The sequence below is a fragment of the Octopus bimaculoides genome, chromosome 7 (assembly GCF_046866305.1).
Source record: "Octopus bimaculoides isolate indiv1 chromosome 7, ASM4686630v1, whole genome shotgun sequence".
NCBI classification, from domain to species: Eukaryota; Metazoa; Mollusca; class Cephalopoda; order Octopoda; family Octopodidae; genus Octopus; species Octopus bimaculoides.
Genome location: NC_142934.1, coordinates 4,410,205 through 4,416,953, shown reverse-complemented (window position 1 = coordinate 4,416,953; position 6,749 = coordinate 4,410,205). Strand labels below are relative to the sequence as shown.

The 6,749-nt window shown below is 38.1% G+C and overlaps 1 protein-coding gene across 6 annotated transcripts in view; it reads right to left on the bottom strand.

The window, feature by feature from the left end:
• Positions 1 to 6,502, bottom strand: part of LOC106873584 (CD9 antigen) — a 166,583-nt gene extending 160,081 nt beyond the window's left edge. For all 6 annotated transcript variants that reach the window (XM_089354639.1, XM_089354641.1, XM_052969171.2 and 3 more), the window contains exon 1: positions 6,071 to 6,502. The gene's annotated coding sequence lies outside the window, so the exon portion shown is untranslated. The remainder of the gene's footprint in view (positions 1 to 6,070) is intronic.
• Positions 6,503 to 6,749: the final 247 nt, after the last annotated feature.

Genomic DNA, 6,749 nt, shown 5'->3' with positions numbered 1-6,749 from the left:
ACTACTACCATTTCTATAGCACAGTGGATGGCATTACAACAGTCACGTCTGTTGCTTATATCTATGTATCTATATCCATCTATCTATATCTAACTATTTATATCTAAATCTATCTATCTATTTATACCTATCTAAATCTATCTATCTATTTATACCTATCTAAATCCATCTATCTATTTATACCTATCTAAATCCATCTATCTATTCAAATCTATCTAAATCCATCTATCTATTCAAATCTATCCAAATCCATCTATCTATTCAAATCTATCCAAATCCATCTATCTATTCAAATCTATCCAAATCCATCTATCTATTCAAATCTATCCAAATCCATCTATCTATTCAAATCTATCCAAATCCATCTATCTATTCAAATCTATCCAAATCCATCTATCTATTCAAATCTATCCATCTATCTATTCAAATCTATCCATCTATCTATTCAAATCTATCCATCTATCTATTCAAATCTATCCATCTATCTATTCAAATCTATCTATCTATCTATTCAAATCTATCTATCTATCTATTCAAATCTATCTATCTATCTATTCAAATCTATCTATCTATCTATTCAAATCTATCTATCTATCTATTCAAATCTATCTATCTATCTATTCAAATCTATCTATCTATCTATTCAAATCTATCTATCTATCTATTCAAATCTATCTATCTATCTATTCAAATCTATCTATCTATCTATTCAAATCTATCTATCTATCTATTCAAATCTATCTATCTATCTATTCAAATCTATCTATCTATCTATTCAAATCTATCTATCTATCTATCTATCTATCTATTTATACCTATCTAAATCTATCTATTTATACCTATCTAAATCTATCTATCTATTCAAATCTATCTATCTATTCAAATCTATCTATCTATCTATCATCTACACATGAGCTCAGCCTCCGGCTGAAACCAGTAAAATTTAAATATATATATACACATATATGTAAATATATTTAATACACAAACACACACACATATACGCACGCATAACTGCTTCTACTATAGGTTAAAAGGCCTAAAATTTGGGGTGAAGGGTCAGTACATTACATTGACCCCAAACCTCAACAGGCTCTTATTTTACTAACCCCCCAAAGGATGAAAATCAAAGTCATCTTCGGCGGGATTTGAACTCACAGCGTAAAGACGGACGAAATGCCACTAAGCATTTTGTCTGGCATGCTAACAATTCTTTCAGGTCAATAATATTGGTTCAAATTTTAGCAAGGGCCACTCATTTTTAGGGGTGGGGGATAGACGATAACCTCAATTCCAGTGTTCAACTGGTACTTAACTTATCGACCCCGAAAGGATGAAAGGCAAAGTCAACCTCGGCGGAATTTGAATTCAGAACGTAAAGACGGACGAAATACCGCTAAGCCTTTTGTCCGGCATGCTAACGTTTCTGCCAGCTCGCCCTTTTTTGGGTAACGTAATGACAACAATTATTTCTACTATAGGTATAAGGCATTTGGGAGAAGGGGGTTAGTAGATTATATCGACCCAGTACGTAACTGGTACTTATTTCATCGACGCCCCCCGAAAGGATGAAAGACAAAGTCGACCTCGGCGGAATTTGAACTCAGAACATAAAGGTGCACAAAATACCGCTAAGCATTTCGTCCAGCGCGCTAACGATTCTGCCAGCTCGCCGCCTTATAACATAATGATGATAATAATAATAATAATAATGATAATAATAAAAATAATAATAACATACACACAATGCATCTGTGTTTGTATGAATTTGGATACAAGTAGGTCCATGTTGCATAATACATGAGTGACATCCATGTGCATGTAAGGACTTGAGAGGGTTTCTCTCAGAAGGAAAGAAACAAGATGAAAGAATCCTTAAAAAAAGAAAATGAGAAAATTCTAACCTAGCATTTGTTTTGCCCTTCATCGACCCCGAAAGTATGAAGAGTAACGCCACCCTCGGCGAGAATCGAACTCAGAGCCAAGTGAACTAGAATAAATATCGCAAAAGCGAACTAAATACACACATACGTGTATGTACGTATATAAATATATATAAGCGGCGGACTGAGGCGTCGGTCAATCGGGCACTGCCCGAGGGCCCGGAGCTCTGAGGGGCCCGCACTCTACATGTTAACTCTACTAAAACATACATTCAACGGGGCCCGGTAAACAGTCTTATGCCCGATGGCCCTTAATACTCTCAGTCCGCCCCTGATATATATACACACACATACACATGCATTTACAGATACAGAAACATCAAATATATACATACACATACGTGTGAGAGAGAGAGAGAGAGAGAGAGAGAGAGAGAGAGAGAGAGAGAGAGAGAGAGAGAGAGAGAGAGAGAGAGAAGGCGTGTAGCTCAGCGATTAAGATCGCCAGACCGTGGTTTCGATTCCCAAATTGGTGATGCACTGTGTTCTTAAGCAAAACACTCCACTCCACTCCGTTGTAAATGAAGAAACGGATTGACGTTATACTAACGGGCAACGTTGGCCCGTCCCGCTTCGTCACTGGGATGGCATCATACGAAAGCCACAACAACTCGAGGAAGCGCATTGTGACCAGCAGTGCGTGACAACATCCGGTAGTCTGGTCCGTGTATATATATATATGTGTGGAACATTGAACATAAAACAGGTAAAACTCACAAGATCCAACATGGAAACACCCCCCCACACACAAATATATACACAGGATTTCGTGTGTGTGTATATAGTCAAACAATGATCTTATAAACATACAAGATACATGTATATATATACATACATAAATACATGCACACACACACACACACATATATATATATATATATAGATATATATATATATATATACACACACAGAGAGGCTCTTGAACATGCATTTATGAGTGAGTGTCGTTTGTGTAAAAGAAAGAGAGAGAGGGGGAGGGAGGGAGTCGAGCATGTGACTTCGGAATGCGTATTCTTGCATGTGTTGATCATCTTGTGTGGCTGCGTGTGAATGGTTCCGTGCGAAACGAAGAGGTTTGGTGTTTGCATGCTGAACAGAAAAACGTCGAGAAAGGCTGCATAATAATAATGATAATAATAATAGTAATAATAATAATAATATCTGTGCAGGTATGGATTGTAAATGGATCCTCTCAGTGGTTCGATATAATGGTATATTCTGTGTGTGTGTGTGTCGTATGTCAAACAATGTCGTATGAGACTGTGGTGTCGATCGTGTGAACGTGTTCGCTAAGTCTCTCTCTATCTGTCTGTCTGTCTATCTATCTACCAGTCTATCAGTCTGTCTGTCTATCTATCTACCAGTCTACCAGTCTGTCTGTCTCCCTGGGTCTCAATCTATTAAGACCAGCGGTTTTCAACCGCAGCTCCCAGGGGTGCAGTGTGGCCCTCAAGGATCCTTCCGGCGGCCCTCGACAGTTTACCTTCTCTAAATATAATTAATTTCTCTTTCATTGACTTGCGTTTCCCTTTTCCCGGTGCGGCCCCCTAAAAAAAATAATAAATTCAGGTTTTGGATCTGGTCCAGATATTAAAAAATGCTGGGAATCACTGATCGACACACAATGGGAGCATCTTCGCAGTCGCTCGACGAGATGCTAGTAAAAGCAGCTAAATCCAGCAGATTTCATTCTGCTGTCTTTATAAAAAGACGGACGCATCCGGTACCCTTAAAACTGCGTGATGGTCACGACTGGAATATATTTTTGATCATAGGTTCACTGAATTCATGTTGACCTGAAGCTCAACACCAGCAACACCAACACGTCCATCAACCACCACCACCAATGTCCGGCAAGACACGAGAATACGTTTAGTTGCGATGGTGATGATGATGACGATGGTGATGACGATGGTGATGACGGTGATGATGACGGTGATGAATGTTGTAGTAGTGATCGTAGTGGCGGTTGTCATCGTAATCACGACATTCGTTCTGTAGTAGTAGTAGAAGTAGTAGTAGTAGTAGTAGTAGTAGTAGAAGTAGTAGTAGTAGTAGTAGAAGTAGTAGTAGTAGTAGTAGTAACTAAAAGGAGTGAATGAACAAATAAATATATGTAAAAATTGCAACCGTTTTTAAGATATCCTAACGGAACTGGATCCAGGATCCAACACACTCACACACACACACACGTATGTCTATATAAATGCATAACATATATGTGTATTTATGAATGTGTGTGTGTGTGTGTGTGTAGGGAGATGGTGTTGATGCAGTAAAAAAAAATGAAGGGTCACCCTGTACAAACTCTATTCCGGTAACCGTCACCACCACTCCCCTCATCCCCACCCTCATCTCCAACACCTCCACCGCATGTCCCAACCCTCCGACCCCCAGGTAAATGTCAGATATGTAGAACCAGCAAAGTGGAAATGAAACGAATGTAGAAGATGCAGCTTTAGTTCCCCCCCCCTCATTTCAGATTGGTGAGCGACCCAGTTATATTATCACACAATCTCTCTCTCTCTCTCTCCCCAATGGGCACCTGCTGTTCTTGTAATCGCTTTCCTTTTCGGAGTTTGCGCTGTTTTATGCCCTCTCCCCGCCCTCCGTCTTCTCTTCATCCTATAAATTCAGTCGTTATGTATCGATCTCTGTTCGCTTCGTTTTCTTTATCGACTCTTGCATTAAAGACCAGCCAATCATTTCTCCATCTATCACCTCAAATCTATCTGTCTATCGATCTATCAATTTGACAATCTAATTCTCTGACAATCTCTATCTATCTATCTATCTATGTCTATCTATCTGTCTATCATTCTATCCCTCTCTGTCTTGCTTTCTATCTATCCATCTCTCTACCTTACTCGCAGTCTATCTATCTATGTTGCTCTCTATCCATCTCTGTCATCTAGTTAGCTCTGCATTTGTCCGTCTATCCATCCGTCCACCTATCCATCTATATTACAGTCAATTTATCTGACTCTCTAGCTATCTGTGTGCAGGTATCTTTGCATCTCTATCTGTCGCCATTTCTCGATATCTAAATCTATCAAATGGCTCTTCCTACCCCCTCGTATTTTTCTTTCCTGGCTTTGAATCTAACAGCTTTACATCAACCATACTGGTTACAATACAGAGAAAAATAGACGAAAGGGAAGAATATAGAATAAAGGCACCAGTGATGGAATCACCGAAAATAGTGGGGGGGGGGGAAGAAAAATTACCGAAAGCGACGATGGGAGAAAGAAAACGGAGGGCAAAGTAAGACATTGTAAAGAATTTAATTTAAGGGGACAAAAGGGAATTAGGAGAGAGAAAGAGAGGGGAAAGATGTGCTAAAGGAAAAATTGTAAAATATATTTGTGTGTGAAAGAAGCAAAGAAACCAGAAGGCTTCGATGTATATAATTTTGGTGGGAACGAAATTCTTGTAATGTTAGATTTCGAAATTGAAAAAAAAAAAAAAATGGGTGGGAGGGGGGATAGAGAATGAAAGAGAAAAATAGAGAAAGAAAAAAAAGATTATTGCAAAAAACCGTGGATTAATAAAAAAAATTAAGTCATTCATTCATTTTGAGAGAAGCCAAGGAATTGGAACGAAAGCAGTCCCAAGAATGGGGAAAACCAAAATCAGGGAATAATTTCATTGAATTTTTATGAGGAAGGGGTCCTTTTTTTTTTTTGTTTTTTTTTTTTTTCGTTTCGAAAGCTTAAACCTTGTGAGGTTTTAATGCATTTTTGGCCTTCTTTTCTTTTTTTTTTTTTTTTTGAGGGGCAGAAACATGGAATGTTGTTAATAGCCCTTTTTCTCAACGTATGAGATTTGAAAAATTCCAGCAATAATCCTTTCTCTATGATGCCACCGAAATAATGAATGACGCGATTTTGGAAGAATGTCTGTGACAGCAACACCAGTTGGAATTATACAAATAAGAGTATGCAACACCCTCTCAAACAAAAACAACAACAAACTGACCCCCAAAACAAAACCAATTATAATAATATTAACAATAATAGCACAAGGCCAATAATAACGCTTGTTAAATTATTAACATAATAATGCTTTCTTAACAATAATGATAATGCTTTAATAATAATTTATAATAAAGAGTGCTTGAAACTTACCTCCTGTTTTAAAGACAAAATCTCCGACTTTGAGGAATATAAGGAAAATATATTATTTTTTTTCTGCTATTTGCAGATATTTGCCGGTTTTGAAAAAAAAAACTGTTATATATTATATTATTATATATATGTGTTGTGTGAATATCTGTTCGCTAAACAGTCGTCAGGTGTGTGTGTGTGTATGAAAAATGAGAGAGCGAATGACGAATAGACAGATACACAGTACTATATAATATAAATGTGTAAATATATATATATGTATGAATAGGTGTGTATAAGTGTACGTGTGTGTATATATATATATATATATGTGTGTGTGTGTGTGTGTGGATATGTGTCTGTATACAACAGCAGCAGTAGTTAAAGAGGAGAGAAGGGAAAAACGAAGCAGAATTAGTTGACTACCGATGTGAAAGCTTCACTGGCTGGCTTAGGAAAGTGAAAATTGCGTGTGTGTGAGTGCGTGCGCGTGTGCGTGCGTGCGACCGTGTGTGTGTGTGTGCGCGTGACTATCTGACTGTGTGTGTATGACAGTGGTTGTCGTAGGCAGCTTCCACAAAAAGCTAAGAGCAGATCCAACCAACGCTTAGTGTTGTGATGGCGGCGCTAGTAGTAATTGTGGTGGTGGTGGTTGTGGTGGTAGTGGTAGTTGTCGAACACGAAGCAGTAGTGATGACGG